Genomic DNA, 13,307 nt, shown 5'->3' with positions numbered 1-13,307 from the left:
CCTCAGGCCAATTCCAGGTTTGTTGGCTCAGGACCCTTCTGGCTCTAGAGTTCATTGCCATGGGAAGGAGGAAGAATCAAGGTCAGTGAGGCCTAGAGACAGAAAGAGATGCAGGTGGTATCATGCACAGTCCACTGGAGACTCCTGCAAGACTCCCCCAGTGCTAAGAACTGATTGAAAGGCATACTTCTGGTCATGGCTTTAGGGGAGCCAGAGAGGAGGAAAGAGGCTGTTGTATCTTAGATCAGATCAGCCCATGCATAGTAGTGTTATGGTGGTCATAAGCCAAGCAGGTAGAGGCAAGGAAGGGTACCCCCTTCATTAAATCATCTATACCAAAAGGCATATACATATATATATGTAAGCCATGGGAATGGGGACAGTGTATCCTGTACTTCTGAACCTTTAGGAAGGTTATAGCCCTCCTAAAATTGCCTTGGGGAACAGCCTAGTTTCTGAGCCCAGCAAGGAAATCTGATCCAGCTTACTATCACCAGGAAAGTTGATCTGTTCCCAACCCAGGCCAGTGCCCATGTCTAAGACAGCCTAGATCCATGATCCTGGGATATAGGATCTAAACCATTCCAGGAGGCTTTGTGAGGTTCTGGACCAAGATCAGATCTCCTGGACTGATCCAGACTCCCAAAACTCAAACCATCCAACCTTTGTGTTGGGGGGAGTGGTTTGACCCTCATGAGAGAGGCAAACCTCCCCCCAACCTCCTAGGGAAGCCCACTCTACTTTTTCAGGATCTGAATTATTAGGCAATGCGGCCCTACTTTCAAATGAGTCTGTGGTTTCATCGATGTGTCTGTTCCCTCCAATGGTACAGGTTCCAACTATATCCCTACCTGCCCAACCCAAGGAAATCTGATCCAAGTCTCCCACTCCCCACAGGGGTCCCATCCAATGTGCAAGCTCTTACCACATGACCAACCCAGATTCTTTGTCACTCATATATTTCTTTGATGGAATTCTGGAGTAAACACCAGTGTTCCTTCATAATCCCTCAGTTGTGATGTGTTACAATCTATTCAGACTCACCATATGCTACTCTCTTGCCCTCTGGGCAATGTTCATTTTTAATTCCTGGAAGAATTGTATTCTAGAACTTGCTGCCATATAACACTGGTAAAATATTGTCATAGAAAGAAAGACCTTTGTTTCAGGGAGAAATAGGGGGGTCATTAAAAGACCTTGATAATTTCCAAAAGGCTATTCAGCCCACTCATCTCCTCTTGTTCAATTCTGGGCCCAGCTGGAATCCATTTCAGTCTGTCTAAGGTATATACTGATGGGCAACTATATAGGTTGTCAATCTAACTTCATATCATAGGCAGGCGATAGGCTGGGTAACTGACTCACTGGACCTCATTTTTCCCTCTGGGACGAAGCAGAGCAAGTGTAATCCTTCTTCCACATGACAATCCTTCAAAGGCAGTGATCATGCCACCAATCCCATCTCCAATACACACACACACACACACACACACACACACACACACACTGCCAGCATAGTTCTCTCTCTTGCACTCTCAGCATATCATTGCCCTTCTTAAAATATGGCAACCAGACCTAGGCACCAGATGTGGCCTGACCAGGGTTAATAGCTCTGATAACCAGGATACCATCAGGTTTAGCAGACCTCTGGTTCAGAGTGTTGAGGCTTTCAGTGGTTCCCCCAGACATCCTGGGAGAAGATTCCCCTTCCCTCTCCCTGAATCCCCACAGATGACCTTTCTCCCTACCCCGCCCCCAGCAAACAAAGTCTCTGGAAAGTACCCTGGCTTTTCTTGAGGGCCAGCTCCATAGGGTTGTGCAATTGTGGAGGGGATTGTGGGAAAGGGGGAGGCCCTATAATATCCTCCCAGGAGATGAGCATCTACTACGGACATTTTTCCCTCAGCCTCCTTCCCCATTCCTCCTGCCATGGGGCTCTCTCTGTCTTCCCAGACTTAAGCTTTGCCCCCTGCCTGCCTGAACCACAGCTGGGCTTGCCACATTTGCCAATGTGGGTCTCCCCCTCAGAGGCGACGCTGAATTAAAGAGGCCTTCAAGAGTCTCTCCAGTTGCCACAATTACAGCCTACAGTAGCTCTGTGTTAATTTTTTAATGTGCATAATTATCTGTCTAGCAATTCCCCACCCTCAGCCCCCGCTCTTTTTCCCTGCCCCCCACAGGGAGAAAGTGAAGCTGAGATTGGAACAGTACATGGAAAACAGGCAGCCCCAGGGTGGATTGGAGCCTTCACTTGGTGCCTGGAGGGGAAAGAAAGGTTGGGCCTGAGCCACCCCTTGAGCCCCACTGGGGCAGGCCAGGCTGGCCTGCTTTCCATGCCCAGGGCAGCCCTCCAAAGTGCATCTAACCCAACCCCCCACCTCTGAGCAGGGTAGATGATGTCCTTCCTGTGATCTGGCTCCCTTATCAAGAGTTCTTCCCCTGAAGCAGTAAGACAGAACTTGAAGACTAGTTCTTAATTAGCACAGTGCCTGGCACATAGTACTCTCAATAAATGTTCATTAATATCAATTGATATTGAAGAATCCAGTTAGTCCAGTCCACTGACTTCAAGCAGGAGACATGAGGCTGCTGGTATTGCTCCATTGAACACTTATGAATCACCTACTAAGTCTCAGGTCCTGTACTGGGGGCTAAGATACAAAACCAAAGCACCCTCTGCCCTCTAAGAGGGCATATTTACTGCTACAGCAGAGCCATCCAGCCTAGGCACACTGTCACAATCTCAGCATTAGATTTAGCTCTACTAGGTGTCCTGGGCCCAGAGTCAGAAGGACCTGAGTTCAAATGCAATCTCAGATACTTTTTATCTGCACGATCCTGGGCAAGTCATTTAACCTCTGTCTGTTTCAATTTCCTCAACTGTAAAATGAGGATAATAACATTACCTCCCTCACAGGGTAGTCAGGAGGATGGAATGAGATAATGCTTGTAAAGTGCTTAGCCCAGTGCCTGGAACATACAAGGCACTTAATGTTTGCTCCCTTCCATCCCTCTCAAACGAATGCAAATGATATGTTTCTTGACTTTGCTATGACAAGAATTGCTTTGAAAGCAAAATTCCAGTCACACCATTCCCTGCTAGAAAAACATCCAGTGGTCCTCCATTATCTATGGCATAAATTCCAAATTCCTTGGGCTGCCATCAAAGACCCTCCGTAAACTGGCCCCCCGAACCATCTGTCTAGCCCTGTCTCATTGTAATCCCTGCCAGGCACTCGATGCTGTAGCACAATGGTGCCCACCTTTATTCCTTTGCTTACATTGTGTCCAATATCTGGACCACTCTTCTGCATCACTTACTTCAAATCCTATTCACCCTTCAAGCCTCAGTTCCAGTGTTACCTCCTTCGTAAATCCTTCCCTGATCCCCGCCCCTGTAACCAGACAGGATTTTTCCTCCTGAATTCTTTGTATTGTATGGATGGAGTGAGTCTCGGGTCCACTTTGTTTGTGTCAGTGACTGCTGAAGCTTGTCAACCCTGCATGAGGAAGACAGACTTCAGCAGGCATGGGGGCTGGGGGAGATATCTTTTAGCAATTCATAAGTGAATAAATAACTTTTTCTGCTCCTGGGTACTCTCCGATCCTGCTCTGCCTCCTGATCTGCTAAATTGGCTGATGTTCCTGGTCAGATTGACTTGACCCTTTCTACCCATGTTCTCTCTTCCTTAGAAACTTGGATAACACCCACCTCTGCTTCCTTCTCTCTCCCTCTTCACTCACATTCCCCCTCCTTATTTCTATTGCAGGGGAACTCCCTGGCCTGCACGGAGGGAGAAAAACATCTCAACTCTCTTCATACCAGCAGCTTCTGAGCTGGGCTATGGCAAGTTGTATGTCTTCTATGTACAATGCCCAGTGTCAGGGTTATTCATTTCCATAGCTTCTCTGCCTATTAGACCATGAGCTCCATAAGACATCATTGACCAAGACCTGGACAGGACATTAGTAGTCACCAAACCCCTCTCCCTCATTTTACAAATGAGAAAACTGAGGCTCAAAGATGTTTAGTGACTTGCCCAGGAACACACAGCTAGTGAGTGTCTGAAGTGGATTATGAGGCCACATCTTCCGGACTTTAAATCCAGCATCCTCTCTTCTAGACTCTGCTGCCTCTAATACACAAGTCCTCACTAGCTTCATTTCCCTCTCAGCACCCATTCCAGAGCTCTACACATAGTAGGTATGCAGCATACTCTTACTAAATTCCCTGAAGGTTCAAAAGTGTGTATTCTCTCCTCCCACAACCCTTTGTCCCCCAACCACTGGAAGTCAGTTATATTTTCCAGGATTAGATTCAGAGCACTTATAAGGTGGGGGAATAAATGCTGGGGGATGCCCTTTGAGATCTTTTTGCCCTTTGTTCTGGATTTCATAGTTAGAACTGGCCAGCAGAACAGAGCCCTTCTTGATGTTGTTGAATATTTTCCAAAACATTGCTTCTAATTCACAAATGAAAAGCACTTGGAAAAACCATAAAGGCCCTACTTTCTATCTTGTACTATTTTTTGTCACTTCCCCATAATACTCTGAAAATTCTTCTTTCATTTAGTTTCCATTTGGCCAGATCCTCTTCATTAACCCCTTCCCCTGGGACTACCTATCTAGTGTTTCTCAAGCATTTCCATCCTCTGACTCATCCAGTGTTGTGTGCCTCCTTCTTGTCACTAAAAGTCTTTAAGCGATCTCTAGAGTCCAGGTACCACTGCCCTTCTCTAGGCCCCACTAATCTCCCAGACTAACTAAAAAGGCAGTTAAGTATGAGAAGGGCCTAGAAGTTGGGTCATTCTATTCTTAAAGGCCCCAGCTTGCTACCACCCTTGCTATTAATGTGTTCTACCTAGTCCTTGGATCTCTCTGTGGAAGTCTGGCTTCAGGGAGATGGAATACAAAAAAAAACCAAAATAACCTCATCAGTTTTTTTTTAAAAAGCCAGGAAAGTCAGTCTTTCAGGCTAAGAGTTCTCTAATTTCAATCGAATGCATCATATTCATTCATTAAGTACAACTAGAGAAATTTAAGGGGGTAGAGGGACTGCCCAATAGGAGGCAGAGTGGAACTGGCCCCTTCTGGCCTTGAACATGGCTTTGGCCCCTGGATCCAAGCCCAAGGGTCGACTCCAGCCTTTAAGTTCCACCTCTGGCCCCAAGGTTTGCTTTCTGGCTCTCATCTTCAGGCCTGAAAAACAGGGATGATGAGACTTTACCTCCCTCACTGGAGTGCTGGGCCAATTAATTAGTTAATGTGTGCTAAGTGCTTTGAGGATGAGTAAATGGTATAGAAGTACTTAAGCATTTTCATTAGGCCAGAACACGTGGATATGCCTGTGGATGTGGGTTGTTTTTCTCCTTTTCTAAAGCCCACTCAGTCAAAACAACCCCTTCTTCCTCCTCCCTCCAGCACCACAGTACAGTGGAGCCTGGCCTGGCTGAGGGAGTAATGATGTGGCAGAGGCAGGGTTTGCAGGCTTGCTTCCTTCTCCGGGGAGGGGAGGGGGTCTGAGAACCTCAAGACCCTTCCCATTTCTGCTTGAAACCCAAGAGAGCTGTTACATATGAGCACCCCAGCACACCCCTTCTCTGCTGCTGAGGTCAGGACTGTGAGGAACATTTCTCTGGCGCCCTCTGTGTGCAAAGCTCTGTCCTAGGTGCTGACTGCCTGAATTTCTGCAGCACCATTGTCCCCTTAGGGCAGGGACCCCTTTTACACCCCCCCCCAACTAACCTGCCTTAGGGGACTGCCCAAGAGACTGACAAAATACTACTTCCTACCTCTTTCCTTTGTCATGCAGAGCATGGCCAGCTTCCCCTGAATCTCTGTTCAATATGGTGGTGGGGAGATAAGATTGAGTGGGGGGTAGGGAGAGGGCATGCTTATTTTTTTTCCTAGATAAAAAAAGCACAGCTGGAGAAGAGTGATTCCTGGAGCTATTTCTGCCTGTAGTTTCTTAATTCTTTTAATTTCATTCCCCTTAAATATTTTAAGTAACCATGAAATTTGATAAATGATGGAGAACATTAAGGAATAATCGAATGTTCAGCTGCTGCTGCTTTTCTGGTTACTTTTTGAGGAAGCATTTGAGAGAGTCCCCAGAGATATCAAGCCCCAGGACAGCTGGAACTGAGAACCTGGACATACAGGGAGACTTGGATTTGAGCAAATTATTTGACCAAACCTTTCATTCAATTTTTGTGGACAAGATGGAGAAGTATGGATTCAGAACAGGTGGAAGGACTGGACCCAATGAGCTGTTGTTAGTAGACCAATGTCAAACAGAGAGGTCTCTAGAGGAGTACCCAAGGAGCTTTCTATGGCTCTTTCTTGTTCAATGTTTTCATCAATAACTCAGGCAAAGGCCTACCTGAATTTGTATATGACAAATATATAGCTGGGAGGGACAGCTAACATTGGACATCAGAGTAAGGACCTAAAAAGGTCTCAGCAAGGTGGAAAAATGGGCTGAACCCCTAAAGATAAAATTTAGAAATGAATTAAAAAGCCCTACCCTTGGGTTCAATCATCAATTGTGTAAGCACAGGATGGGGCAAATGTGGCTAGACAGGAATTTGTATGAAAAAGATCTGAGAGATTTTTGTGGAATGCAGGCTTGGGAGGTATGACCTGACAGCCAACATGATTTTTTCTTGGGGGGGGCGGGAAGGATGAAGGGAGGGAGGAGCAGAGGATGCTCCCCTGTGATTCCACTGATGTAAGGAACTTTGAGTGTGGAAACTTTCTCTACCAATGGAGATTGACAGCTACTATGCCTGGGGAGCAAGAGATCAAGTCACCTGCCCATGGTCATACAGGCAGTGTGTGCAAGGATGACTTTGAAGCCAGGCCTTCTTGACTCAAAGATAAACGTAATCCAATATGCCATACTGCCTCTCCATAGTGCATTAATATAGACTGTTCATAGACATGAGTGTTGAGAACACAGGAGGTTAACAGTGCCTCTATTCTCTGCTTTGGTCAGACCACATCTACCCCTACTCTCTTCCATATTCTCTATACTTCAGCCTAATGGTGCCCAACATGGAACATTGTGCTCAGCTCTGGATGCCACATTTTAGGAAGGATATTGACAACCTGGAGAGTAAACTGAGGAGGGCAACAAGGATGATGAAGGGACTCCAAGATGCCCATGCTGAGCTAGTGCCATATTAGGAGAGATTGAAAGAAATGGGGAGGAATATCCTAAAGAAAAGGAAGACTTGGAGGGAGGGAGCAAGACATCATCTCCAAATATCTGAAGAACAATCACATGTGAAACCAGTTCAATTTCTGCTTGGCCCTGAGGGCCAGACTAGAAGCAGTGGGGAGAAGAGGAAGAAAAGAAGATTCCAGCTCTGCTTTGTGAGCCATTGGAGCAGTCTGGAAGTGAAGTGAGCTAACTCAGGAAGCTCAAGGTTCCCCATCGCTGGGGACAAGCACAAGTCAATGATGCCAGAGCTGGAGAGGGGATTTCAGTTCCAATATGGAGCAATTAGATGACTTCTGAGATTTCTTCCAACCCCAAGTTTCTGTAATTCTGTGATGCCAGGATAAACTCAAGACCAGTGCCAGACATCAACTATGCCTGAGCCACAGAGCAGAGCCAGAGAACTGAGCAAGGTCCCCAGGGGATCAGCAGAAAGCATTCATTCATAATGCATCCATTTATTCCTCTCTTTTATCCTGTATCATGGCTGAGTTCCCAAACTTCTCAGTTCCTTATAAATTGGCCCAGACCAATCTGAGTTCTTGAAGGCCACATGGGAAGACAAGGCATCTACTTACACTGGAGAATATCTGATTAAATCATAAAGTTTCATTATAATATAAATCACAGGCCCTGCTCAAGAGAGAGAGAGAGACAGACAGACAGACAGACAGACAGAGATGGGGGTGGGGAGAGGGATCTAATGTTCCTGGTTCAATCACAGTTAGGACAGAGCCAGGAAGTAGATCTCACACACAAATATAATCAGATTCCTCAGGATTCTTCTCCTGTTCCTGTCCCAGAGCTTAGAATTCCATAAAGTCCAAAGTCCAAGATACAGCTGCCTTTCTTTCACACACTCCAACTTTGAGTCTGCACCGCAACATGTCCTGTACCTGAATTTGGGGAACTCAGTTGATTATACATTCTTAGAAATGTATTGGCTGATGTGAGTTTGTGACTTGCTCACCCCGATCCCCCCATTACTCTTTACACCTGAGGGTCCCATTCTAAAAGTAAGTCTGTTCCCAAGTCTCTCATATTTCCTGTGCCCATCTCTCCCTTCTCTTGCTATTTATCTGGACCTCTGCCACGAGTGATGATTGAATTGTATCTTGCACCTTGAGAAATGCCTGGGGAGAATGATGTTCCTTTGCAAGTATCAACCCAGAAAACTTCTCAGTGATTTGGCAATATAATCAAATGTCTACAGGGAATAAGATTCCTATTTACCAAATTCCTCCTTCTGACCTTCCTGCCTCTTCCCAAACCTCAGTCACCTGAGGCCATCAGCTCTGGTAGAAAAGCCCCCAATGCTCAATGTGTCTCAGTTGAGGTATACAAATAAACCTTCCATTTCCATTAAACATTCTTAATACAGTTTTATTTCCTCCCATTGATGCCTGTCTGACTTACAAGGGAAAAAAATACAATCTGTCGTGACTGCCAATTTCTCCAGTACACCATAGGGATTCAGGACTTGTGTGGAGCAGAAGGAAATCCATTCTGACTGCCAATCATCACAGCCATCCAAAGGTAGCAGGTCAATGATCAGTATCTTTGATATCAAACCCCACTCCATACAAAACCCTGCAATATCATTAAGGAAATGGGGCCAACACTGAAGGAAACCCTGCCTCGAAAATGAATTTGGACTTGCACACATCTCCCTGTTCGAATTATTCACTATGCCTTATAACTCCAAAGAGCCACTCCCCCTTCTCCAAGACTGTCTGATAACTGGACCATTGATATTCATAGGTTTGCGCAGACATTTGCATCAGAAGATGATATTACATCTAAATATTAAACTTGGACAGCTGCCTTTCATCCATCCAGGGTTCGTTCCCTTCTCTTGAGGGATTATAGGATTTAAATCTGGAAGGGATCTTAGAGAGGACCTCGTTTAACCCCTGCCCCTCCACACATGCACACACACACGCACACACACACACAAGGACTCATCTCTTGGTCTAGCATCTGCCAAGGTAACAGGGAATATGAGTTTTGTTCTTGGCTCCAAAACTTTATCCTTTAACTAGTACCTTGCTCAACGTCAGGCAATTCTTTAGGTTTCTTTTGTGTAAAACAGGGAGCCTATTGTGACTATCATATTATGAAAGTCTATGATAGACTTTCTACTTCCTCACCCCAGCTGGTATACAGCTGATGAGAGTGAAGGGTTAAAAAGATAGCTCATCAGACCAATCAATGGAGTCAGTCTCATCATGGATAACATTCATTAAGCAAACATTGTATGAAAGCCTTGCCCTCAACAGGTTTACCATCTAGTTAGGGACTAAGTCGGGGGGGGGGTGGGGGGGGTGGAGAATGACGCTTTAATGGCTCTGTGGTCTCCTTCATGTGATTCTTCCTTCCAACGGCATGAATTACAGTCTCCCTTTACATATATATCTGCCATAGAAGAACGGTTCAAAGAGCTGAAAGCTTGACTGGGTCTTTGAATATTTCCCAGGTACCAATGCAACTAGGTGGTACAGTAGATAGCGCAATAGTCCAGAAGTCAGGAAGACTTGAGTTTAAATTTGACCTCAAACTCTTACTAGCTGTGTGACCCTGGGCAAGTCACTTCACCTTGTTTGCCTCAGTTTCCTCATCTCTAAAATGAGCTGGAGAAGGAAATGGCAAACCACTCTAGGATCTCTGCCAAGAAGACACAACTGAAATGACCAAACAACCCCCACCACTAAAGCAACTGCCAGGCTCTCCACTTCTCCTGCTTCACTCTCACTACATGACTGATCTGCCTTCCTTTCTGCTCATACATAGAGGCAGCATGGTGGGGCAGAGCACTGACTATGGAGGCAGAAGACCTGGGTTCAACTCTAAGCTCTGTCTCTTGCTACCTTATGACCTTAGTCAAATCTCTTTCCCTGTCTGGGCCTCAGTTTCCTCTCCTGTGAAATGATGTGATTGAACTAGAGAAATCTCAGAGGTTCCTTTTAGCCCTAAATCTATGAGTGTGGGTCCTTTAGGCTGCATTTTTCTTAAGTTCCTGTTGAATTCTGCCACTTCTTACATCCGAGACACCATGGGTACCAAACTGATGGTTGGCTTGCACCCACAATACATCTCTCCACCATGGTTTAGCTTACTTGCATCTGTGATTCTTTGGAGATTATGGCATTCCATGATTCACAGTCAGAGGACATCATGGGAAGAATATTGGTGCTAAAAATGGATTGTTTTTATTTCAAGGAATTGTTCAGGAGCACTGCACATACTTCAGTGTCCCAAATGCAAACCAACCTACTCTGCTCCTTCTGTTAAGCTCATTATCCATGTGCAGAACCTGTACAACCTATAGACTCTATCAGACTAGCTGAAAGGGCTACTTGCCTATCCAAGTAGGTCATCATCTGAACAGTATGCATTCCTCATCCCTTCGGTTTTCCATGTGTGGATGGCTAGGTCAACCATTTTTGAGGGGTCAGGATTCCACTGAAGGGACATGTTGTGTTCTGGGAGTCAATACAATTGTCAAAGTATTATCTTCAAACAAAAATACCTGGAGAAATTTACCACCTCCGAGGAATCTCTCTTGTATTCTGAATTTGGTTTGGATATCTTCTGTGGTACTCTCCTCGGGGTGTCCACCAGGGTGTCTCTTTTTTTAATGTTTTTCTCAAATTACTCGCCTCTCCCATGTGCAGAAGATGTGGCCTCTGCTCCTTCTCACAGATACTGTAAGGCAATATGTTCAAGGGTCCCATGAAATGATGTTACTCATTGCCTTTGGGTATTTGAGGAAACTAGCTCTGCTAACTCCTCGATGGGTCTCTAGGTGGTTCCCCGCCCCTGACCTAGCCCTTCCATTCAGCTGAAATCATACTCTTCATGAGTCTCCAATTTCCATTTATAATCAAAATGGCCATGGAGATGTGGTTCAATTCCTCTGGTAGTGTAGTCACTGGATAAAAGTCTCACATTTAGCGTGCTACCATTCCAGTGAATGCTTGTATGTTTAAAAATTTTGAGATTCTTCTGCACCCTCTGCTCCCTTGTCCACCATTCTGCCACCATCACTACAGACATGGGGAGTGAGGCCCATTTGCATTTTATCTTCTTTGTGGGTCACCATGGTCAAACAATTCATCTTCAGTGGTCAACCTGCTAGTCATGAGCCTCTCTGCCTTAAAGGGGTAATAACACCTGACATTTATATAGCACTTCATGGTTCCAAAGCACTTTACAAACATTACCTCATCTGATCCTTAAAACAACCCAGTGCAAAGAATATTCCATCTTACAAACCAACCAACATTTATTGAGTGACCTGCTCCTGGAAGGAAGGACTGACTTTTTTTCTTTCTGTCCTTCCTTGTTTCTTTCCTTTCTTCCTCCTTCCTTCCTTCTTTCCTTCCCTTCCTTTTTTCTTCCTTCCTTCTTTTCTTCCTCTCTTTCCTTTCTTCCTTTTTTTCTCTTTCTTTCTTCCTTTTTTTCCTTCCTTCTGTCCTTCCTTCGAACCAGGCAGTATTGCCCCTCTTGTGGAAGCATTTAATAAATGTTTGTTGAATTGGCCTAAATTCCTTGAGGCATCAACAAAGAAGCGACAGGGCAATAATTGAACACTAAACCCAGATTCTACCTTGAGGAGCCCAGGAGAAGATAAGATATCATGGGGAAAAAAGAGAGATCACTGGATTTGGAGTTAGTAGACCTGAGTTCTAATCTCAGCTACCTGTGTGCCCTTGACTGAATCATTCAATGTCTGTGAACCTTAGTTTTACTGTCTTTTAAGATGAGGCTGTGACATTAGATAACCCAGGAGGCCTTTCTAGCCCTAGAGCTAAGATGACCTTCAATGGCTCTTGTGGTCAGGGAAGGCTTCCCTGAGGAGGAAGGCCTTTATGAAAGAATAGGTTTCAATAAGGGTTAACAGGAGAAGTAAAGGCATGGGGGATGGTAATTCACATGCAGTGCTGGGGCAGTGTAATTGCATAGAATATCCATTAGATTGGGGGCCAGAGGACCTGGGTTCAAATCCTGCCTCTTCTTTATTATTTGACATTGGGCAAGTGTCTCTCCCTCTCTGGACCTCAGTTTCCTCAGGTGTCCAATGAAGGGACTTGATTAGATAATCTCTACATTCAGAAGACTTCCATTTAGCAAATATTTATCAAGAGGTCATCATATGTAAGGCTCAGAGGAAGAGATGAAAATAAATACTAAAACATTATCCCTCACCCCAAGGAGCTGGCCCTCTCATCAGGAAGATAGGACATAAGAACGTGAGCCACAAGCATAGTACAAACAGAGAGCTATGCAAGTCCAGAAAAGAGAGAGATCCTCTCTGCCTGGGAGCACACAGGGAAGACTTGGGGCAGCTGCACTGGAGTAGGCCTGGAAAGATTAGGAGGATTTCCACAGGCAGAGAAGAGGACATCCCAGTCTGTGGAAATAGAATGAACAAAGACACAGAGAAGAATCTTCTTCCCACCTCCCCCCCCCCCATTGTGACTAGTCTAACAAACCTGGACCAAGGAGGAGGGAGGTGGGATGATGGTAGGTCTGGAAAGGTGACCTGAAGCCATGAAGGTTCAGACACATTTTGGAACAACTGAGCAAACAGGATTAATAAGTTTGTGCTTACCAAGTGCTGTGATTTCAAAGCTGGAAGAACCACTCAGAATAATCTCATTGGACTCCCTTGTTTTACTCGCATGGACTCACCCTAGATCACCAAATCTAGTTAATGGGCCATCTAAGGCTAGCATTTCCTAGCTTCCCACCCAGTTGTCTTTTCAGCACACTACATCACCTCTTACCAATTTCAGAGTTGTTTGGGACCTTAGGGATCATTTCATCAAACTTCTTTGTTTTATAGGGCACTTGACGAAGGTCATATGACAAGCTAGTGGCAAAAGTCAGGCTGGAGTCTCCCACTTCCCAGTCTCATGCTCCTTCAAGTTGCCAGAGAACAAGGTTCTTTGTGAAACAGAACTCAGATAATAGCTACGTCCAGTCCCGTCCACAGACTGAGCGCCATGGGCAGAGAGCTCGTTGCTCTGTTAGGCCTAAAGGGACTGGGGACAGGCAACAGCTGGAGGCAGGGCCCTGAGCA

The sequence above is a fragment of the Notamacropus eugenii genome, chromosome X (genome assembly GCF_028372415.1).
Source record: "Notamacropus eugenii isolate mMacEug1 chromosome X, mMacEug1.pri_v2, whole genome shotgun sequence".
Taxonomy (NCBI): Eukaryota; Metazoa; Chordata; class Mammalia; order Diprotodontia; family Macropodidae; genus Notamacropus; species Notamacropus eugenii.
This window is presented reverse-complemented; position numbering follows the sequence as displayed.